The sequence below is a fragment of the Vigna unguiculata genome, chromosome 10, assembly GCF_037176805.1.
Source record: "Vigna unguiculata cultivar grain cowpea cultivar isolate G323 ecotype 2 chromosome 10, ASM3717680v1, whole genome shotgun sequence".
NCBI classification, from domain to species: Eukaryota; Viridiplantae; Streptophyta; class Magnoliopsida; order Fabales; family Fabaceae; genus Vigna; species Vigna unguiculata.
Window position 1 is genome coordinate 40,101,176 of NC_140801.1, and position 24,625 is coordinate 40,125,800.

The window sequence follows — 24,625 nt, forward strand, 5'->3', positions numbered from 1 at the left end:
CTGATTTACAAAAATTTAACCTATTGTTATGAAAATAAGTTGATTTCAAAACCTTGTGAAAATTGCACAATTTTGGAAAACAAAGTCAAAAACCTTTTAAGAACTTGTGCAAGATTCACAAGAGGAAAAACAAGTTTAGAACTTGTTCTTGGCTCTCAAAATTGTTATTTTGGAAAGGTTGGTATTGGCTACAATTCCTTTAGTGAAAAGAAAGTCAAAAAGTTTACTAATTTCTTTTCCACTAGCAAATCAAGTGATATATCTTTCATATCTTACAATTATTGTTTCAGAAAAAGGTCATGTTTATAAAAACTGCGATGCAAGAAAATATGATGTTTCTAAGGGATATTTCAAATGGATCTCAAAAGGACCAAGGAAGGATTACCCATGTTGGACCTAACCTATTAAGGGTACCATGTAATGTAAATATGTTTTACAGGTCATAAAGAGTGAAAAGAAAGATTTGTGGTACCTAGATAGTAGATGATCAAGGCAGATGACAAGTGATCAATCAAAGTTTGCAAAGTTGAACTCAAAGACTGAAGGATTCGTAACTTATGGAGATAACAACAAAGGAAAAATCCATAGAACGGGAGCAATAAGCAATGAATCCTTATTCAACATCAAAGATGTACTCTTAGTTGAAGGATTAAAGCATAATCAGATAAGTATAAGCCAACTTTATGATAAGGGATACAAAGTAGTGTTTAAACCTAGTCATTGTCTCATTTTTATGCATTTGACAGCATTGTATTAATAGGAAACAATTTAGCAATATATACTTGCTTGATCTGTATCATGCATCATATATCATACTTTGTTTTCTTACAAAAGAAGGTGATACATGGTTATGGCATAGAAGGCTTTGTTATATTCACATGGAACATTTAAATCGGCTAAATAGAAAACAATTGGTTGAAAAACTGCCAAAACTCAAGTTTGAAAAGGATAAGGTGTGTGAAGTCAAAAAGGAAAATAAACTAAGGTTTCTTTTAAACCTAAGAACTATGTTTCAATAGAAAGACCTTTAGAACTGCTTCACATTGAACTATTTAGACCTTCACAAACCATGAGTCTTGGTGGAAACTTCATTCGTCATAGTAGATGATTTCTCTAGGTTCACATGGACATTATTTTTAGTATCCAAAAATGATACTTATCATGCTTTCAAAAGCCTTGCCAAGCTTTTAGAAAATGAAAAGAGTTTTGAAATTGTTTCCATTCAAAATGATCATGAAAGAGAGTTTTAAAATGAAAAGTTTGAAAACTTTTGTGAAAAACATGGTATAAAAGACAACTTTCTGATCGAGATGTCCATGATGGGTGAGTTGACCTACTTTTTGGGGCCACTACATCATTTTTTACTTTTGACCACATTGAACTAGCCTACATTTATAAAATTGTTGCCTAAACATTGAAAAGGTCACAAATATATAAGTATGGCCTAAAACTACTAAAAGTTACATTTTATAAATTGTTGATTATTTAGACAACATTTTTTTAAAAGTTGGCTATAGAAAATGTAAGCAAAAACAATAAATGTGTGGCCTCCTTATTGTGTTGTTTACTTCTCAGTTATACTATACACTATGAATCTTATTCATACCTATAAATTAGGCAACCTGACATGACAACAACTGAAAAACCATTGTGTAAAATAGGAATAAGCCACAATTTTTGATTTTTGGTTATATGGTGAGTTTTATTTGTCTTAAACATATAGAGTATACAAAAAATGTTCCCTATTTTTTTTAAGCAACATGGTAGAAAATTTTGATAGTCATAGGCAATAGTTGTTAAAAGATGGATAATTTAGACCACATTTTTAAAATTATTGTAGTTTAACTATAAATATTTTTAAATTACCATGACGTGGCCCAATAATAATTACATTGTTGTAAGGTGCATCACTTGTCTTATGATAGAGGACAGATGGGTTAAGTCATAATCAAATCATGCCACTTTTCTTGCTACGATCTTAAGTAGAAAGAGTTGCATCCTAACTATTGGTACCAAAGCCAAGGTCATAAATTTGATTCCCAATGAGGCAATTGTTTAGAGAGATATTAACTTATTATGTTCTAATCATAAACACAATAATTAAATAATCATTTCCTAAAGAATACATCAATTTCAAAATGTTTTACGTAAAACTATGAAATAAAGTTTTGGCTAAAAGATGTGGTCTATTATTTTCTTTTAAAGCAATGGTTTTCAAAACTTTCGTAGCCTTAGGAAAAAAATGTTGTCTTTGAGCAATGTTGCTCAAGATAAGCATCACACTTTCTATAATGCAAGGTTCCAAGATTTGGATGACCAGATCCATGGTGTTCATGATATATTGATCATGTTCTACAATAGAGATAATCCTCAAGATGACTAATTGGCTTGACTTTTGGATCATGCATTGCATATTTTTGTTGCATTTCTGCTTTTTTGTATGAGTTATGTAGTTTTTCAGTTGGCTATTTTAAAATTTCAATCGATTATTTGTATCTATTTTTAATATTTCTTTATCTTTTTACTTTTGTTGGTCGTATTTCGTCCTATCATGAATGAAACTTTGGTCTTTATGTCTCAATATATGCTTTACCTCTATTTGATGAATCCAAAAGAGGAGAAAAATTAAGGATTGTAGGAGAAAAATTAATGAACTAAGTCTAAGGATAAATGAACTAAATCTGATAGCAATGAAAGACCTTTTCAACAAAATAGATGTTTGCTTCATCAGTTCAACGAATATTGGATTCAACAAATCAAGGGGAGATTGTTAGCACAAATAACTTTGATGCATAGATTTTGGATAATGATATTGCATAGAGACTTAATGAGGTTATGAAGGTTTGATGGAGATTGATGAAGACTTGATAAAGTGATGAAGACTTGAAAATATGGTGTGTTGATCAAGCTTGAAGTATGCTTAATTTGGATAACAAGTGGAGATCTTAAAGCTTGAAGATTGGAGCTTAACTTGAAGATTATTTGACATAGAATAGGTGTCTTATGTCTGGTTGCAGTCTTTTACTCTGTTAAAAGGGTTTTTAATAGGTTAATTTGCTTGTTGTTATAGTTCTGGTATTAACATATTCAATCAGCTAAACTATCATTCAATTAGTTGAGTTTAGTTAAGTCAAGTAAAATCAATAGATTGAATGGACAAATCAACATGTTGAATATGTTAACTAACATACTATAAATCTTGTATTTTACAGAGAGGTCAGTGGCATTCATTTTTAGCGCAAAATCAGTGTGAAATCTCTGGAAAACTCATCCTCTTTGAATTACACAGTACTGCAAATGTTTATGAATTACTATTTGATATCTTGGAGCTTTGTCGGCTTGGTGTGGGTGCCTTGAAGAAAGCTTTTGGTTTGCTAGGGAGAGCCACCACTAAGGTTTGGTCTTTCTTAGGTATTTGGGTTTCGTTTGGTGTGATTCCAAATCTGCAAGTGGGAGTCTTACTGTGTTGAATTAGATTCTTGTGGGATTCAATAGTCTTGATGTGGTTTTGGGGTTTTTAAAGTTGTAATCTTAAATGGATTTTCTAAAACTTTTGATATAGTGGAAAGTTAGGCTACTGTTTCTTTGACTAATTGGATGTAGCTTTGTTAAGAGTGAACTAGTGTAAAAATATTTGTGCATTGGTTTGATTATTCTTCTCTTAATTGATCTCTGATAAAATCTTCAAGAAAACCATTTTAATCAATCTTTTTGTGTAACTCGGGTTCTTTAATGTAATATGTTGTTAAAGTGTTGCTTATATTGCCAACTATAATTAATCTTTGATGGTATTTTGGTCGGATTACGTGTTTTGTGTTAATTGTGTTTTCTACATATTTTTTCCAGTTTTTCAACCTATGTATTTTGTTTCTTAATTTGTTGAATTATACTTAATCTATTAAGTGATTTCAATCTATTGACTCTATTTTTAATCGATTAAAATGTATGTTTCAAGTTGATAGGTTACTAGAAACTTGATTAATTGAATTCAAACAAGAAATTTTTAGGAGTCTAAAATTAAACCTAATTTTTAGAAAGAGTCATTTCAACCCTCTTCTTGACTAAGAATATCTTTTACATCTTACATCTATGTTGAGATATTAGAGATTACATAAACATGAAAAATATGAAAGATTTGTTATATGGAGGATATCTTATTTTATTTTATTGATGTACTCTTCATGTGTAGACAAATGTAACATGATATCAAATATTGACAATATATGTAACATAATATTTATTTTTTCTTTTGAAAAAAAAGGAATTCCTCTTGGAAGAGGATTGAATATACATTATATATATATATATATATATATATATATATATATATATATATATATATATATATATATATATATGAATGTTACATTAAAAATATTTCAAATGTCTAATTTTCTTTCTTCAAATTCTAACTAAATCTTTTTTATATTCACTAACAGAGATTTAGTACACCACTTGAATAAAATCATATGGACAAAAAATAATAATTTGAATTTATTCATAGATATTTCATCTTTTGAACTTCAATTTATGTGGGATGGTGATAAACAATATTCATAACAATGACATTAAATTACACTTATAAGAATGAATAGAAAATAAAAGTAACTATATAAGTATTCATCAAAACAATATTTTACATGATAAAAATAAGCAAGAACTAAAAATATTAGAAAAAAAAGTAAAAATAATCAAATGTATGTCCTGGAAATGATTTGATACATTATTGAACAAAATCACATAAAGGAAATATGTATAATTAAGGTTATGATAAGATAGAAAATATTGTGGTGATATATGGAAGAAAACTTTTTCAAATATCGAATTAGTCAAACTGTTGAAAGATAATGAAAATTGTAATAATAAAACAAAAAAATTTCAAATGAAACAAAAATTAAGCATCGCAAAAAATAAAAATTAAGGTTTAGGATTTGAGATTTAGAGTTTAGTAGTTCGAATTGAAAAATAATCAAATCAAAATTTTAAAATAAATTATAAATGACTTTTAAAAATTAAATGAAAATAAAAAAAAAAGTTTAAATGCTTTAGAAAAATATAAATTTAATTGCATAATAATATATTTTTATCTAAAATATAAAAAAAATTATTTTGTATGATAAAATTTATGTAATTATATTTTTTTATGTTATTTAATACTTTTTCCAACTAATTTATCATAATTTATCACATACTTAAAATCCAGTAAAATAACTTGTCAATTTCAATTCAAACATATAAATTAAATAATTTATCATCTAATAATTATTTTTTCAATTTTAAAATAACTTATCAACTTGTTTTATCCGTTAGACCCATAGATAGTTTAACTAGACATTTCTTATCATCTTAGAGTCTAAAGCTTTCAAATTTAAGATAAACATACATTTTAAATGTTTTTATTTAGTATATATAACTAGAGTTATTCTTTTTATTATTGTTGTATAAAAAAATAGTTTATAAAATGTATTTAGAATATAAAATATATTATATAATTTTTTTTTAACAAATGTTATTTATTAGTTTCGTTAGTGAGAAAAATTGAATTCATAACCTTTCTCACCTTTCCTTCCCACTTTTCCTTTCCATATCACTATAATGTTAACCTTATAACTTCTAAATTCATTATATAGACTAACCTTATAACTCCTAAATTCATTATATAGTATCAAAAGTTCTTTTTGTGGACTAATGACGAATATTAAACTAAATGTATCAATATCATGATGAATTCATAGACCTTTTAGTGAGAGAAGAAAGGTTAAAAATAAATAAATGGCTTTCAACATTGTAGGTTTTCCACAACTAATTAAGAAAGTAGGTTTTTCAACTTCTATGTTTGTTTGCAGAGTAGGATTTCCATAACCAATTTTCATCATCATTCATTGACGTGGAACACGTGTTTATGTACATTTCGGTGCTGCTTGTCGTTTTTGAATTTGAGAAATAACACACAGAAACGCATCAAACGCATCAAGAACACAACATTTCTTTGCAAAGGGACAAAACATCTACACATATGAAAGTGATTGCCATTAAAGAAATGGCAACAACTTTGTATATGGAATGTTCCTCATAAATGGGGAGTCAGCACCCAATCTTTTAAGTTACTGTGACTTGGTCTATCTTTCTTAATTGCATTCAAAAATTGTTGTTTTTTTATATTTTTCCATTAGCGTTTTTAATTTTATTTTCAAATAAATTTGTGATATATATATATATATATATATATATGTCCTTTTCTTTATTTTGCTTTGCAATAACTAATAGAGTTTATTATATAACTTCTTCTAAAGTGTACCAGAGTTAAAGGAAAACATGCCCATACTTTATAAAACTCTTAACAAAAGTTAGAAGATCTATATAAAGCATATATGGGCGGTTCAAAGAGTTTGAGAAACATAAAGAAAACTTATAAGTTGAGATACTTTATTTAAAATTTATTTTTTAAGCAAATCTTTTGATTAAATTATTATAATTAATTTTACTGAACATTTTCTTTTCAATAACTAATAAAGTTAATTCATTTAATTTTTTTTAGACATTGTTTATCCATGTAAGGCCCATTAAGAATAATTATTTTCTGCCTGCCCTAAATTAAAAGGGTTGCCCTAGGGGGCCTAAGAGTTGGCCCAGTATACAAAATATACTTCGTTGCCCTAAGTTTCACTTTTCCACTCTTTTCACAGAACCTAGAGTTGCAGCCGCCTCCTCTGTTAGGGTTTCATGAAACCTTCCGTTCGCATTCAGCTTGACCGTCCCTAGCTCACGTAAGTGCTCTCCAACTAGCAGTTATCCCTCCTTGGTCTATTCTCGTAGCTTTTGTCAGGGTTCCGTAACGACCTGCTTTTATTCATTGTTTTCCAGCTCTGAGTCTGTTCTTAGAAGTTGTTCGTGCTCCACAGTTGGGTGTCGAGGTTTCCAGCTAGCTTTATCCAGGCACGGGAAGCTAGAACTTCTCTATTTAATCTGTTTAATGTGATCGTAAGCTGTTTACGGTATATTTTTATGGTCCTTGAACTAGTATGTTGCTGTGAATGCATGAGATGGTTGATGTTGTTGTTGGCATGTGCAAAATACGAATGTTATAGGCATGGAAGTGGCAGCGACTGTTAAACTCGCCCAAGCGAGCTCATCTCGCCTAGGCGAGTTGAGTAGAGGCTCGCATAGGCCTCCTCGCGCAAATGGCCGCCCAGGCGGCTCGCTCAATTTCGAGCAAGCGAGCGTCTCGCCCAGGCGAGGCGAGTTTCGCCTAAGTGAGAACGTGCGAAGGGCCCTGTTCAAGATTCGTGAACTCTCGCCTAGGCGAAGAGGACTCGCCTGAGCGAGAGACTCTCGCCTGGGCGAGACTCCTTAGCCTGAGCGACGGGTTGAGCGAGGTTGCGTTCAGCTTGGGGTTTTCTTGTCTTTTGATGGTTGGACTATGCTTTATTGTATTATTATATGATGGCATGAGGGAAATGAGTATGCATGTTGGGAGGAGTTTATTTGTGGGGAATTGTGAGCTTGGCATGATTTCTATATGAGTTGTACATGAGAATTTGGATACATATATATGTGCATGTAGTCACAAATTTGGCATGAGCAACAATAGATCTTGATGGTTGGTAAACCAGTGGCATGGTTATGTTATGAGGAGAAACACTTTACTCATGGTTGGGAATAACGAGTTGGTAAGGATTCAACGTATGAGAATTGAGGAGTTGGTTATGGGTGTTGGCATGATATTTCATGTGTGATGTATGTGAAAATTCTTGGCTGTTTATATAAGTCGGTCTGTGTCAGTGCATAATTCCTTGGAGTCTCTAGGTGAGACTTTCAGGATCGTGCTTCAGTGGTCGGGACGTAATTCCATGGCCCCTGTTAGTGGGTGTCCATGGTGGTGCCCCATCTATATGGTCTGGTAAGGAATCAAGGTACGGTTGCATCCTGACACTCTAAGGAGTCAGTTAGTCTCACTTAGAGCGGACTGACTCCTGTGGTGAGAATAGCAGGAGGCCCGAAATTAATTAAGGGCTAACCTTGTGTGTGAGGGAAATTTGATTCATTATAACACTTGTAACACTTAGCTCGGGGGTGAGCAGAGGTATCCACCACAAGTGCAAGCATCCGCTGAATCCGACCAAGCTATATGTATCCGGATGAGTCGAGTCTTAGTGTATTGATTGAAGGGTCATAACATGTTTGAGTGATATGTGTATGTTGTATACGTGTATATTGGCTATGAAGGTACATTTGATTGCATGATGAAATTGTTGTTGGCTCTAGCTTACCCGTTCTTGTTGGTTGCTTTGTATGTTGTTCTTTTATCTTCGCTATGATCATCAATTCTATTGATGGGAGCAGACGCGAGAGGTAACCTGGTCAACAAGGGAGAGGCGAACTCGCTGCTTACTCTTCTTGGGTCGGACTTTCTGTCCTTCTTGGGCTATCCTTAGGGCTACAGCCCATGTACTTGTTCGCTTTTACATCTTTCTAGGATTCCAGTAAACTCTTTAACATGTTTCTTTTATTTTATTTTTTTGGTGGCATCTTGGTGTGCCTTGGCCTGTACGGCGTTATGTTTAAACTCCAGGACTGCATGGTTATATTATAATTGTGTGACGTTTCTTTAATTATGCATATTAATTAAATGGAATGTTACATTAATGGTATCAGAGCAGTTCGTCCTTAGGATGACCTGAGGTTGTGGGTTTGTCATGCCTCGAGGGCGTAAGTTGTCAAGTATAGTCGAGTTTGTCAGTGAAACCAAAAGTTTTAAGAACAGAAAACGTCTTGATAAAGTGATGAGGGTGCACACTCATGACTAGATCAAAGATTATTTTTCCTTTCTTAATTCTAATAGTTTGGGGAAGGAAGGGTAACAGACAAAAAGGGTTCGTTGTCTGTAAGTGACAGACTGTTGATTTGTATGATCTAGTTTGTCCTGCTGCGCCTCTGTGCTTTGTGTCTAGTGTCTACAGAGATAAGGGAATCCAAATTCAATGTCAACTTGGTCTGCTCACCTTTACAAGTGTTAGATGGGGCCTTTGAGACAACGTCTTACCTCAGAGATAGGAAGTTGATGTATGATGTATATAATTGAACAAGGAAAGCTAAGTCTTGGATTAATAAATTAGAGAAGATGCTAGAGTTCCAAAGATAACGATTGGTCAGAGGGAGCTTTAAGGATAGACTCTCGAAAACGGATACTACAAATTTTCTAAAAGAAGTTGAATCCAAAGGTTAAGAATACTAAGGGGTATCAGTGCATGCAAGTGCCACATCGTTTGAAGAAATCAACCTGATTCTACATTCCGACAAGGTTGAAGTTCAGAGTCATGCAAATGCATACAGCGTTAAGAGAAGTAATATAGTCATATGGCCACACCTAGTGCTTCTTGGAGTAGTGGAAGAGGGACGATTGGCAAATTCTAGGCTGCAGAAAGTGGAGAGATTGCTTACCAACGAGCAAGCTAAGAAAAGAAGAGATTGTGGAGTGCAAAGAGATGACAAACCTCTAGTGAGAGGCTGAAATGGATAAGAGGTTCATACTAGAATTAACAGTCAGTAGGTGGAGAAAAGTCTTTTCAACTTCGTCAGTGGGATGTTTCGAGGAAAAGTAGTTCCCATGAACAAGTCATTTGACCTTGGGTATAAAGTGGAAGGTTTCATGCACCAGAAGAGAGGACACACCTTTAAAGGTTATTCTCGTATGGAAGGACAACCCAACTGAGGTCGGAGCACAATGATGGAGGGAATGAAAAGAAAAGTTTTAAGTAGTTGACATGGTGCCTACGATGGTTGATGCTAAAGTCGTTAGTGATGAAGGATTGACCCCAACCAAGGATGAAGACACATGCTTAAGAAGACTAAGCATGTTTAGAAAGGAAGTTCACTAATCCTTCATCCCTTTCATTTATGTTTGTTATTTTTGATTCCCTAAGTTGACTTAGTTGAATCAACTTTAGTTGACTTGTTGACCTTTGACTAGGTTTGACTTGTTGACTATAGTTGACTTGACTCAAGCCAACATGCTAATCTATGTTTATTTGCTTTGTAGGTTAATTAGGAGTAAGAAAGCAATGCTAGGTGGCGCATGGTGATTGGGGAGCATAAATGATGTGGAGGAGAGAGTAAAGCAAAGGCATAAAGCATAAAGTAAAAGGCATGAAGCAAGTGTACCTATGTACCTTTGGTCTCCTTTGTTTTTAGCACACTTTGACCACTTTTTGGAGACATATGAGACACATTCTTTGTCTCCTTTTGTGCTAGAACGAAATTAGCCTTGCACACACCATAGTTAGCTCTTTTGTCTCTCATTTTTATAACCTTATTTGACCTAGTTTCTAGAAGCTAGGGTTAGGTTTTTGTAGAGACATCCTTAGGTATCTTTTATTTGCTTAGAGACCCCTAAACTCTTCTATATAAGGGGTGCTCCTAGACATGTAAAAGGGTTGAACATTTTGTAGTAAAAACACTCTTGGGTCTCAACCATTTGTGAGAGTTTCCTCCCTAGGGAGTGAATACTTTTAAGCCTTATCTTGCATAGCAAGTGGCGGCACACATCCACTCATCTTCAAGGTTGCCATGGCTTCTAGCCTAACCTTGTAGTGGCGTGCTTCTCACATTTTTACCATTTCTTCCCTTTCCATTTTATGTTTTCTTATTCCTTTAATTGTTCTTGGTTTTCTATGATTTATGTGCTTTCCATTTCCTTTTCATTTTGAATCAATCCATCATCTTCTTCTTTTGAGCTTTGTGAAATGAACCTTCACATCTAGATAGCTTGCTATCTTAATGTCCAGTGGGGATTTCACTTAGCTTTCTTAATCAACTCACACCATATTCAATAATCTTAAAAAGAAACAAGATAATCCTTCATCATTTGGTATCTAGAGCTTTGGTTGTCCTTGAATATGGTGTTTTCATGTTCTAACCTTGTCTTGTGTAGCTATCTTTAAATGGTCCACATAAAAACAGTGCTGGCAGCAACGTGTGCGTTTTTGAAAAAAATACTGCAGCTAGCTCAGTGGTCCAAAAGTAACTTTCTTTATATCAAAAGAAAGCTCTGTGAGTCTAGTTTCCAAAAAAAAAAGAATTAATGCATTTGGAGTTCTGTGGAGAGAGTTATGATCAAATGAGTGAGCAAAGGTCAGAGCTACCGAGAATACGAAAAACAACGTTTTCAGGTTATGTTGTGGCAATTTTGGCTTCGGTTTTGTGAGTCTTTTGCTCCTAAATGTGGTTGGATAACATGTCTTTTGATGCTTAGTCTTTGAGCCTCAAATCCATGAGTTTAAATGCATGATAGCTACATGTTTGTGTCTTTGTGTATGTCATGTTGAGTCTTTAAATGTGTCTAACTTTTGCTTGAGTCTCTTGTCATATGCTTCTTTGAGTTTTCTTATTCTTGTTTCTAAGTTTTTGAACTATTGCATGAGATTTATGCCTTGTGTTGTTGTATGCTCCTTGAAATTGATTTTGACCTAATTTTAAGGAACTAAGTGTTCAAGACACCCTAAAAAATCCTTCTCATCATTTTAAGTACCTAGTTTTGAAAAGAAAAAGTGTTTTCAAGACCAAAAACAGTTTGGCCGAGAGCTTTTACAATGCTTGGTGAATCCATTTGGCCATTTTTACTAGGTGTTATGCTACCAAACTTTATACTTGGATTTTGGGTGATATTGGCAAATTAGTTCCATGCTTTAACTTGGTTATGATCTTTCTTGGTGTATGCATAATTTGAGGTATAATCTTGGCTTGTTCAAATGCTTTCCATAGAGTCTTTAAAAGTGTTTTTCATTGCTTTAGTCTTGTTCAAGTTTTGTCTTTAAAACAAAATTTCCTTAGAAGTTAAACTTTCTTGTTTTTGTGCTTTTCTTGCTTGTCACTAGGTATTCTTTGTTGTGTCATAGTAGTTTTCTTTTCTTGAAACTCTTGGGATGTTGTGGCCGAATCACTTGTCTTGCATTTGAAAGGTTTTGAACAAGTTTTTAAAAGTTTTTGCTTCACTCCTTTAGTGGATTTTGAGTGCTAGCCTTGCCTTGTTACTTTGGGAGTGTGATCTAAACACTTGGGTTGCATTTTGGGTTGGATTTGGTCTCGATTTTCATGTTGTCTAACCCCTAATCCATTTATTTTGTCTCGGATTTGAGTGTTTTTGTTGTAGGAATCATGGCAAGTTTATCAAATGCACCTACACCAAACAAAAACAATACATTGATGAGATTGCTTCGGGATTTGGAGTTGTCTAGGAAGGAGGCCTTTGAACAATTGAGAAAGGACAAGGAGCAAAGTGACCTAAGAATCCAAGAGCACATTCAAAGGCTTGAAGCTAAGGAGCAAGAAAGAGAGGCTAGGAAAAGAGGGCATTCTAGGCGCAAACCATCACAAGAGAAGCAAACTCCAAAGATTCCTAAGTTCAAAGGAGAAAATGACCCAAACATCTACATTGAGTGGGAACAAAAAGTGGACCAAATTTTTACCATTCATGTAGTTAGTCATCAAAAGCAAGTAGATTTGGTAGTCTTAGATTTTGAGGATTATGCCATGACTTGGTGGCATCAATTATGTATGGACAATATTAACCAAGAGTCACTCGCGACTTCTTGGAGGGACCTTAAAAATTTGATGCGCGCTAGATTTGTTCCTTCCTACTATAGGAGGGAGACTCTTTTGAAGCTCCAAAGGCTTCAACAAGGGTCCATGTGTGTGGATGAATATTACAAGTTAATGGAGTCCATGCTTCTAAAAGTAGGACTCCAATTTGAAAGTGAAGAGGAAAAGGTAGCTAGATTTGTGAGTGGGTTAAGGAGGGACATACAAGATTTAGTAGAGTTATATGAGTACTCCTCTCTTCATAAAGTTTTACATTTGGCCATCAAAGTTGAAACTCAATTGCAAAAGAAAAAAGAGGCCAAGAGGAGTGGTTCATACAATGACTATTATTCTAGTACTTGGAAAGATAAAGAAAGAAAACATGATAAATCACCACTCAAGAGTTCCAAAGACCCACTTCCTAGGACTAATTCGTCTAGGCCTTCTAATGAAACTCCTAATTCTTCTCAAGGTACAAGGAAAAGTTCTATAAAATGTTTTAAGTGTTTGGGATATGGGCACATAGCTTCAAATTGTCCCACCAAAAGAACCATGGCCTTAAACCTTAAAAAAGAAGTAGAGAGTGAACATTCTTTTCGCCCTTCCCCCAAAAGTACTTCTTCCCACACTTCTTCTTCAAGTGAAAGGATTAAACCCCTTGAAGGTGGATTGTTAATGATAAGGCACCAACTAAGACAAGTTTCCAAGGAACTTGACCCTTCTCAAAGACAAAACCTTTTTCATTCAAGGTGTCATATCAAAGACAAACTATGTCCCCTCCTCATAGATAATGGAAGTTGTGTAAATGTGGCTAGCACAAGGGTTGTGGACAAGCTTGGCTTGAAAACTATCCCTCATGCCAAGCCCTACAAGCTATCATGGCTTAAGAAAGAAGAAATTAAAGTAACTCAACAAGTCCTCATTAACTTTTCAATTGGAAATTTTAAAGATGAGGTGTTATGTGATGTTGTGCCTATGGAAGAAACTCATATTTTGTTAGGTAGGCCATGGCAATTTGATAGAAAAGTCTTTTATGATGGCCATGCTAACACCTATGCTTTCTCCTTCCAAGGCAAGAAGTTCACACTCCTACCACTCTCACCCAATCAAGCAAATGAGGACCAAAATAAAGTGAAAGATAAGAGAAAAGATGAAAAACAAAAAGAGCAAGTTACCTCTAAAGTGTTACTTGCCTCTAAAAAAATATTTTCAAAGCAAGATGGACATCACCATTATTTCTTCTCTTGCAAGGCTCAAAAGGAAGACCCAATGCGCAAGCATGAGAAGAATAGTGGTATAGAAAAGAGGGATGGCCTAACCAAAGCTAGGGGTAGTACCCTTAGAAAAGATGGAACAAGAGCTCATAAAAGGGAGGCACAAAACCTCCCCCAAATCAAGTCAAGCTCCATCTACAAAAGCTTAAAGAATTTGTGGTCAAATTCTCTCCAAGAAGGGGAGGATGATGAAGGATTGACCCCAACCAAGGATGAAGGCACATGCTTAAGAAGACTAAGCATGTTTAGAAAGGAAGTTCACTAATCCTTCATCCCTTTCATTTATGTTTGTTATTTTTGATTCCCTAAGTTGACTTAGTTGAATCAACTTTAGTTGACTTGTTGACCTTTGACTAGGTTTGACTTGTTGACTATAGTTGACTTGACTTAAGCCAACATGCTAATCTATGTTTATTTGCTTTGTAGGTTAATTAGGAGTAAGAAAGCAATGCTAGGTGGCGCATGGTGATTGGGGAGCATAAATGATGTGGAGGAGAGAGTAAAGCAAAGGCATAAAGTATAAAGTAAAAGGCATGAAGCAAGTGTACCTATGTACCTTTGGTCTCCTTTGTTTTTAGCACACTTTGACCACTTTTTGGAGACATATGAGACACATTCTTTGTCTCCTTTTGTGCTAGAACGAAATTAGCCTTGCACACACCATAGTTAGCTCTTTTGTCTCTCATTTTTGTAACCTTATTTGACCTAGTTTCTAGAAGCTAGGGTTAGGTTTTTGTAGAGACATCCTTAGGTATCTTTTATTTGCTTAGAGACCCCTAAACTCTTCTATATAAGGGGTGCTCCTAGACATGTAAAAGGGTTGAACATTTTGTAGTAAAAACACTCTTAGGTCTCAACCATTTGTGAGAGTTTCCTCCCTAGGGAGTGAATACTTTTAAGCCTTATCTTGCATAGCAAGTGGCGGCACACATCCACTCATCTTCAAGGTTGCCATGGCTTCTAGCCTAACCTTGTAGTGGCGTGCTTCTCACATTTTTACCATTTCTTCCCTTTCCATTTTATGTTTTCTTCTTCCTTTAATTGTTCTTGGTTTTCTATGATTTATGTGCTTTCCATTTCCTTTTCATTTTGAATCAATCCATCATCTTCTTCTTTTGAGCTTTGTGAAAGGAACCTTCACATCTAGATAGCTTGCTATCTTAATGTCCAGTGGGGATTTCACTTAGCTTTCTTAATCAACTCACACCATATTCAATAATCTTAAAAAGAAACAAGATAATCCTTCATCAGTTAGCACGAATAAATCTCATACAGAGATGCACCTTACGAAGTGATGCTTAGACTAAGAGCCAATTTTCTTGGAATCGTGTACTCCTTGATGTCGCCAGTATGGTACAGGAATCATGGTCGCCTTTAGGAAAGGACTGAGGTTAAGATGGTGGTTTCGCTACAATTGTGACCAAGTGGAGACTCGCTCGGGTGTGTGGTGCATTCGCGGTGATCATAGTGTTTAAATTCGAAGCTAATTCGAACTTTTTCCTTTACAAGGTTGGGACATAATCTCAAGAGTGAATTGGTTGTTTTCTTACTCTTATTCTTAGGAGATATGATCTCCAACGAAGTAATATCCTTTGATTCGAAGAGATATGTGATAAGTTCCAAAATTCAATAAAGATTCATAACAAACTCTGGCACTTATGCTTTAAATTTGTGTTCATTTCATGTTGATTCTCCCTAAATCTAAGTTTCAATCACATGCTTTCAAGTTTTGAATTAAAGAAATCATTTGATCCTATTTTGTGTGTTTTTCAGGAAAGATTAAAGAGAACTCAAGAAGAGTGAAGGAGAAAGCAAGAAATAGAGAAGAAAAGGAGGAAAATCTGCTACAGGTCGCTCAGAACTAAGGTGTTTCGCTCAAGCTAGGACAGGCTCGCCCAAAAGTTAAAGTCTTCTCGCCTAAGCGAGACACTTGCCGCCTTTCTCGCTCAAGCGAGCTTGATCTCGCTTAAGCGAGATTTCGTGAAGAAGCCATGCCTAGTTTTTCAATTCTCGCCTAAGCAAGAACATGGTCGCCCAAGCGAGACCTTCCTTCAACCTGAAGAACTCTATCTCGCCTAAGCGAGAATGAGTGGCCCAAGCGAGACCCTTCCTTCATGCTGAAGTACTCTATCTCACCCAAGCGAGATTCAATAGCCCAAGCGAGAGTTCGGGCTGTATATATATTTTGGAGGTTCAGAACTGCAGATCAGCTGGAGATTTTGAAAGAGGAGTGCATCCGTGCTGCAGAGCTGCTACCAAGAGCATAACATAGATCATATTTCTTCTTCTTCTTATTTAGTTCTTAGGATTTGATAGCTACCATGAGTGGCTAATCTTCTCCCTTGGGATTGAATGTAATCTACTCGAACTTGGATGTAATCTGGTGATATTTATATATAGCATTTCTGTTTTACTCAGTATTGGTATTATTGTTCTGCTCTTAATGTTTACTTTTATCTGATCAATAGATGTTTTGATTTTGATTTTTAGATCTGACCGGAAGGTATTTTTGAAAATCTAATTTGAACAATGATACTTGATATACTGTGATGCTAGGAATAGATCTCAATATATCAATTGCTTTTAACACTTGACCGTAATGCTGGATAGTTTGTTGAATATGTGAGGAATCAATATTCAGGGAACTGATCTTATGAATTTTATACGCGTGGGATCGGTATAAATGATTTTTGAGTGTGCATCAATATTGGTATTTTCATATGTTATATATTATATTCATCCAGATTATAGACAAGGGAGATAGATGAAATTCAATCCCAGTTTCTTTTACTCTATTTTTCTAAACTTTTCCGCTTTTATTGTAATCATTTTATGCAATAGTTAATGTCAAGTCAAATTAAAATCTTTGTACATATGCTGATTGAGATAATTTTTAATTTCCACTGACTCCGTTCCTCATGGGTTCGACACTCTTACAAAAAAAAAAATCATTATACTACAGTTGACTTTTGGTACGCTTGCCAAGAGACCAACAAGTATTTTCGGCGCCGTTGCCGGGGAACGGTGTTCTTTTGAAATTTCTAGTTATCTCATCCAGCTTTGTGTATATTTTTCTTTATTAGATAGCTTATTAAATTTTCCCTTTGTACTAATCCTTGCTTGAGCTGTTTGATTTATATTCTTAAGAGGTCAGGTTCCTGAAGATCGATTAGCATTTGACCCAGAGATAGAAAAGACAGCTAGAAGGAACAAAGGAAAAAGCAAAAAGAAGCAAGGAAAGACAAGGGAAGAATCTTCCAGTACTTCCATCACACCTCAATCAGAAAACATGGAGAATCAAAGACTAACTCTAGCCAGAAAGACACTTGGAGACTATGCTATGCAACAAGGGCCAAGATATTTTTCTAGCATAGCAATACCACCCACCACCAAAACTTTGGAGATGAAGCCAGCCTTCCTCAGCTTAATCAGTTCTCATCAATTCACTGGAATGGATAGAAGATCCATATACTCATCTTTCTACATTCTATGAATTGATAGGAACCATGGGCTTTCAAGAAGGAGATCTTGAGCATGTATACATGCGTTTGTTTCCTTTTTCTTTGGCAGGTAAAGCAAAGGAATGGCTTAAGTCACATCCAAATCAAAGTTTGAACAGTTGGAAGGATGTTGAGGAGAAATTCTTGAACAGATTATTTCCACCATCTCGCTACATCAAAGCCAAAGCTGATATTTCAACGTTTAGGCAAGGACCAGATGAGCCATTTTGTGAAGCTTGGGAGCGGTTCAATTCCTTATTGAGGAAATGCCCAAATCATGGATTTGAAGATATTGCTCAGCTGGACATATTCTGCAATGGTCTGAGGCCTGACACCAAAATGATATTAGATGCAGCAGCAGGTGGAACAATGATGAGTGTAGATGCGGAGCAAGCAACAAGAATCATTGAGGCATTAGTATCCACAGATCATCAAGCTCAGCATAATAGGCAAACTGTTCAGAGGAAAGGAGTGCTTGATCTTAGTACTACAGATGTGATCTTAGCTCAGAATAAAATTCTGACTCAACATATTGAAGCACTGACGAAGCAGATGTCTAAATTACCAGAGCAGTTACAAGTTGTGCAATCCTCTCCCAGTCAACAACCCATGAGATGTGACTTTTGTGGAGACGATCATCCAAATGGTCATTGTTCTTATCAGAGTAGCTCACAAGGAGAAGTTCAATATGTGAGCAACCAAGGAAGACCAGGAAATTTCTCCAATAATAACAACTTTTCACAGGGGTGGAGAAACAATCCAAATCAGAATTTTGGATGGAAGCAAGATGCTGGTCCTTCAAACAGACAACCTCCTTATCAACAACAGCAACAACATTATCCTTCTGTGCATGACAGAACAACTAAACTGGAGGATACTTTAGAAAAGTTTATTCAAGCTTCTTTGACTAATCAGAAAAATATAGAAGCTTCAATCAGGAATCTTGAAACACAGGTTGGTCAGTTGGCAAAACAATTATCAGATCAACAAGCATGTCAATTTTCAGCCAACACACAAACTAATCCCAAGGAGCATTGTAAATCTATTACCACCCGAAGTGGTAAAGTTGTGGGAAGAGGGATTGGAGACAACCTGGGTGTAGAGGAGGAGGTGTTGGAGGAAAAAGAGAGAGAGAATGAAAAAAATGAGTGTGAGGGAGAGGAAGAACAAAATAAAAGAGAGTTTGTAAATAAAAGAGAAGAAAAAGAAGAAAAAAATAAAGGTGAGGAGAAAAAGAGGGAGAAGGGTGAGAAACAGGTACCTCAGTTGAAGAGCCTACCATACCCTCAAAATCCCTCCAAAAAAGACAAGGAAAGGCAGTTTGCAAGATTCATGGACATTTTCAAGCGACTGCAGATTAACATCCCTTTTGTGGAAGCTATGGAGCAGATGCCGACATATGCAAAATTCATGAAAGAGCTCCTAACAAAAAAGAGAAGATTTTCTGAAGAGACGGTGGAGCTTGAAGCAGGGTGCAGTGCTATAATTCAGAAATCATTACCTCAGAAATCCAAAGACCCTGGGAGCTTCACTATTCCAGTTACAATCGGAACATTACCAGTGGGAAAAGCATTGCTTGATCTGGGTGCTAGTATAAATTTGATGCCTTTGTCTATGCTAAGGAGAATAGGAGATCTGGAAGTGAGGCCTACACGGATGACATTACAACTAGCTGACAGATCCATGAAGTATCCCTATGGTGTGGCAGAGGATGTCTTAGTTAAGGTTGACAAATTCATGTTCCTAGTTGATTTTGTAGTAATGGATATTGAGGAAGACACTGAAGTTCCTCTAATACTGGGATGACCTTTCATGAAGACGGCCAAGGTCATTATTGACGTTGATGATGGTAAATTGAAGGCCAGGGTGCAAGATGATGAAGTCAACTTTAATATATTTGAAGCAATGCAGCACCCGAAGGACAAGCAAAAATGCTTCAGGATGGATGTGATAGATGAAATTTTTCTGTCATCCAAGAAGCAATTGACAAAGGCAAGCCCATTAGAAAAAGCTTTGATTGGTGCTTGTGATGATCTGGAGGAAGATGAAGAAAAGAAAGTTGATGAATACATGACACATCTAAATTCAGCAAAAGAAATTGCATCAAATGATATACAACTTGAGAAATTGCAGCAAGAAAATAGAACTGAAAGTCAGAAGCTGGAGCTAAAGGTATTACCTCCTCATTTAAAATATGTTTTTCTTGCAGATGGAGGTAACAAACCAGTGGTGATCAGTAGTGCTCTAACGGCTTCTGAAGAGGAAAAGCTGATTTCAGTTCTTAAGGCCAATGAGGGTGCAATAGGTTGGACTTTATCTGATCTTAAAGGAATTAGTCCATCCTACTGTATGCACAAAATTCACATGGAGCAAGATTACAAGCCTGTAGCACAGCCTCAACGGCGATTGAATCCAACCATGAAAGAGGTGGTCAAGAAAGAAGTAATGAAGTTACTTGATACAAGTATGATCTATCCAATCTCCGACAGTGCCTGGGTCAGCCCGGTCCAGGTAGTTCCAAAAAAGGGAGGTATGACTGTTATTTGTAATGATAAAAATGAACTAATTCCTACTAGAACAGTCATAGGTTGGAGAATGTGTATAGATTATAGAAAATTAAATCAGGCCACTAGGAAAGATCATTTTCCTTTACCTTTCATGGATCAAATGCTAGAAAGGTTACCAGGGAAAGCATTCTATTGTTTTTTGGATGGATATTCTGGTTATAATCAAATTGCAGTGGATCTAGAAGACCAAGAAAAAACTGCTTTTACTTGTCCCTTTGGTGTGTTTGCTTACAGGAAAATGCCGTTTGGATTGTGTAACGCACCAGCAACTTTTCAACGATGCATGCTTGCAATTTTCTCGAACTTGGTGGAAAAATGCATAGAAGTCTTTATTGATGACTTCTCTGTATTTGGGGCTTCATTTGATCAATGCCTAGAAAACTTAAACATCGTACTGAAGCGGTGTGTTGATATTAATCTGGTTTTGAACTGGGAAAAGTGCCATTTTATGGTAACTGAAGGTGTGGTGTTGGGCCATAAAATCTCTGCTAAAGGTATCAAAGTCGACAAAGCTAAAGTGGAGATCATTGAAAAGATGCCACCACCCAAAAATGTGAAGGGTATCAGGAGTTTTCTAGGCCATGTTGGGTTCTATAGACAATTCATCAAAGATTTCTCCAGAATTGCCAAACCACTCAGCAATCTGCTCAATAAGGATACACCCTTTAATTTTGATGTTGAATGTTTTCATGCATTTGAATTGTTAAAATAGAAATTGGTTTCAGCTCCTGTGATAATTGCTCCTGATTGGAATTTAGGTTTTGAGTTAATGTGTGATGCAAGTGATTATGCCATAGGAGCAGTTTTAGGGACAGAGAAAATCCAAAGTTTTCCATGCTATACACTATGCTAGCAAAGTCCTTAATGAAGCTCAAATTAATTATGCAATAACTGAAAAGGAATTGCTAGCTATAGTTTATGCATTGGAAAAATTTAGAGCATATTTGATTGGTTCATCTGTCACTGTATATACTGATCATGCTGCAATTAAATATTTGTTAACCAAATTTGATTCAAAACCAAGACTAATTAGATGGATCTTATTGTTGCAGGAATTTGATTTGGTAATCAAGGACAAAAAGGGAAGTGAAAACTTTGTAGCTGATCATTTGTCTAGATTGGTGAATACTGAGGTGACCAACACTCAATCGGAGGTGTAGGAGGAGTTTCCTGATGAAAAATTGATGATGGTGCAAGAAAGGCCATGGTTTGCTGACATGGCCAATTTCAAAGCTGCAGGGGTCATACCTGAAGATTTTAATTGGCACCAGAAGAGGAAATTCCTAAGAGATGCACACCAATATGTGTGGGATGATCCTCATTTGTTCAAAATCGGAGCTGATCAATTATTGAGAAGGTGTGTATCCAATGATGAGGCAAAGAGCATTCTGTGGCACTGTCATAGTTCCCCATATGGAGGGCATTTTAATGGAGAGAGGACAGCTACAAAAGTCATCCAATCTGGATTTTATTGGCCCACCTTATTCAAAGACTCACACAAATATGTGCAACACTACAATAGTTGTCAGAGAATAGGGGGAATCTCAAAAAGACATGAAATGCCACTGAATATCATTTTAGAGGTTGAGGTCTTTGATTGTTGGGGAATCGACTTTGTGGGACCACTGCCATCTTCTTTCTCAAATGAATACAGTTTGGTGGCAGTTGATTATGTGACAAAGTGGGTTGAAGCAGTAGCAGCTCCTAAGGCCGATGCCAAAACTGTAATAAAATTTCTCAAACGGAACATCTTTTGCAGGTTTGGTACTCCAAGAGTGTTGATTAGTGATGGTGGTTCACACTTTTGCAATGCTCAACTTCAGAAATGTTTGGAACATTATGGAGTGCGGCATAAAATTGCATCACCTTATCATCCACAGACCAATGGACAAGCGGAGGTGTCGAACAGGGAAATCAAGCGTATTCTAGAGAAGACAATGGCATCTTCAAGAAAAGATTGGTCAATGAAGTTGGATGACGCACTTTGGGCCTACAGAACTGCTTATAAGTCTCCCACAGGTTTATCCCCATTCCAGCTGGTATATGGTAAGTCATGTCACTTACCGGTTGAATTGGAACACAAGGCATTTTGGGCCTTGAAATTTTTGGATTTTGATCCAAAGGCAGCAGCAGAAAAGAGAAAACTACAGCTGCAAGAATTGGAGGAAATGAGACTCAACGCCTATGAGTCCTCTAATCTCTACAAGGAAAAGATGAAGGCTAATCATGACAAGAAAATTCTCAAAAGAGAATTTTATCCTGGCCAATCAGTACTATTGTTCAACTCCAGGTTGAGATTATTCCCTGGAAAGCTAAAATCAAAGTGGTCAGGACCATTCCTTGTCAAAGATGTGAAACCCTATGGAGCCATTGAGCTAGAGGACCCTGAATCCAAAAAGGAGTTAGGTTGTAAACGGGCAAAGGTTGAAGCCCTATCTGGGTGGTGAGATTGATAGGCTCGCCACAATCATTCAACTGGATGAACCTTAATGAAACAGGCGTCAGGCTCGTGATGTTAAACAAGCACTTCCTGGGAGGCAACCCAGTGTTTTAATTATGTTCTTGCACTTCAATTTTATCTTTTCTCTTCAATTTTATCTTTTCTGATGAAATGTGTTTGTGTATGTAATTATGTGTTTGTGTTTATAGTTATATGTTTGTGTGTAAAAAGGTGAATTTTAGCATCCAATCATCTCAATAAGACAAACCATGCAATTTTGGTTGTTTTCAAACAAAATTTATATTTTAAGCGTGGCAATGAGTTTTGGTGCTAGAATTGAGATCATCAAATGCTAAAAATTGCCTTGTTTTGGCCAAATTGTGAAATTTGAGTTTGATAGCTTGATTTTTAGTTTGTTGATGTGAAACCTTTTGGAATGATAGAGAATTGATTGAAGTATTGTTTGATGTGTGTTTTTTAGTTATTTGGATTGAAAGGATCATGAATTGAGTGAGTGGAAGTTGAACAAAAAATTGTAAAATGGCAAAATCAGTGTGTGTCAAAACTACACGAAAATCTCGCCCAAGCTAAACATGTCTCGCCTGGGCGAGATATGCAGAACCTGAGCCAACCAATTTTGCTGATATACTCGCTTAAGCGAGTCATGGCTCGCCTAGGCGAGAATGCCCTGCACCAGGGGTGTTTTGGGTGACACAGTCACGCCTGCGCGAGACTTTTTAATTTTCCTCTCACGCTCATCTCGCTTAAGCGAGAATCAGTCGCTTGAGCGAGAATTCGCGTTTAAGTGAGGGACAGTGGCAGAACTCACTACTCTTTTTCTTTCCTTCAAACCCTCGCTCACATTCTTCCCTCCTCAGTTTTGAGCGCGCCATCACTCACTCTTTTCTCTGCATTTTAACTCACAATTTTCTTCCTCCCTTTGCTAATTCCCCTTCAAGGTAAGTTCTAGTTCTCATTCTCTTCATTTTCACCAAGCATAGTTACGGTTTTGTATACTCCAAACCCTAGGAGAGTGCCCATATTTTGTTGCTGCATTTTGTGTTTATGTTGTGAGAATTAATATGAATTGATGCTGTAACAGAATAGTGTAGGTTGTTTATGCACGAATTGGTTCAAAAATTTCATATTTTAAGAATGCATTCAAGTTGTTTGACAAAATGTTTGACTTAATTTTGTGTTGGTTTGTCATTTAAGTGTTGAAAGATGACTTGGCATGTTTTTAGTGGGTTAATTTTCATCCTTGCAGGTCCATGGCTAGAACAAAGACAACATCTAGACTTCCCACTACTGAACCCAGCAAAGGGGAAAGGAGAAGACGTGCAAGTAGCTCTTCTCCTGAAAGGCCAATAAGCAACCGTTTTAAGGACCCCGAAAGAGAAGAACAGTATGAGAAGATAAAGAATTGGGTCTTTATCAAAGAAAGAAAGGTGGTCCTACTTCCGGATGAATATGATCCATTCTTGAATGGCCTTATCAGGAGGAATTGGATGAAGTTGGCTGACCTGCTTCCCAAATTTGATCCAGAAATTGTCAGAGAGTTCTATGCAAATGCTTATTCTGAGGACAATCCTGGTGAAAAGAGATCTAAAGTTAGGGGGAGGTGGGTAAATTATGATCGAGCTGCCATCAGTGAATTCCTTGGTAATCCACTACCTCTAGAACCAGGGCAACGCAGTGACTTCACAAGAAGAAGGGGGAGTCATGAACCTTATGATGAAAATGAAGTGGCACTCCTTATATGCGCTGCCAACCGCTCTTATCAAGTCGGACCCACTGGAAATCCTCTCAGAATTCTAAGAGGGGATATGAAAACCTTAGCCCAAGTCTGGACCACATTCTTACTTGCAAACATAGTGCCCATTGGCCACGTGTCAAACTTGAATGTCCCCAGATGTCATCTCCTTTATTGCATAATGAGGGAGGATCTGACTGTTGACGTCGCCACAATTATCTCTGAAGAAATCCACAAATTTGTGAGATACGAAGTCAACACTAGGAATGACAAGGCAAAAGATGCTTTGGGTTTTCCGGCATTGATCACAGCTCTTTGCCAAGATCAAGGGGTGGAGGTAGAGTTAACTGAAAAGATACGACCTTCAATTACCAAGAGATTCATTGAACACTTTTGTACCCACCCAGAGGACTTGGAGCAGCTAGAAGAGCCCCAACTGGACCAACAAGCTGAAGATCAACCAGTTGAAGACCAACCAGCAATGGAAGAACAACAAACAGGGCCCACACAACAAC

General features: G+C 36.2%; 1 non-coding gene and 1 pseudogene across 1 annotated transcript; one reads left to right on the forward strand and one right to left on the reverse strand.

Annotated features, from left to right (window-relative positions):
- Positions 1 to 496: 496 nt before the first annotated feature.
- Positions 497 to 22,407, forward strand: LOC114170122 (uncharacterized; annotated as a pseudogene).
- LOC114170904 (small nucleolar RNA R71) lies at positions 17,528 to 17,634 on the reverse strand. The gene has a single exon (XR_003601258.2). It is a non-coding gene; the product is annotated as a small nucleolar RNA R71 (small nucleolar RNA).
- Positions 22,408 to 24,625: the final 2,218 nt, after the last annotated feature.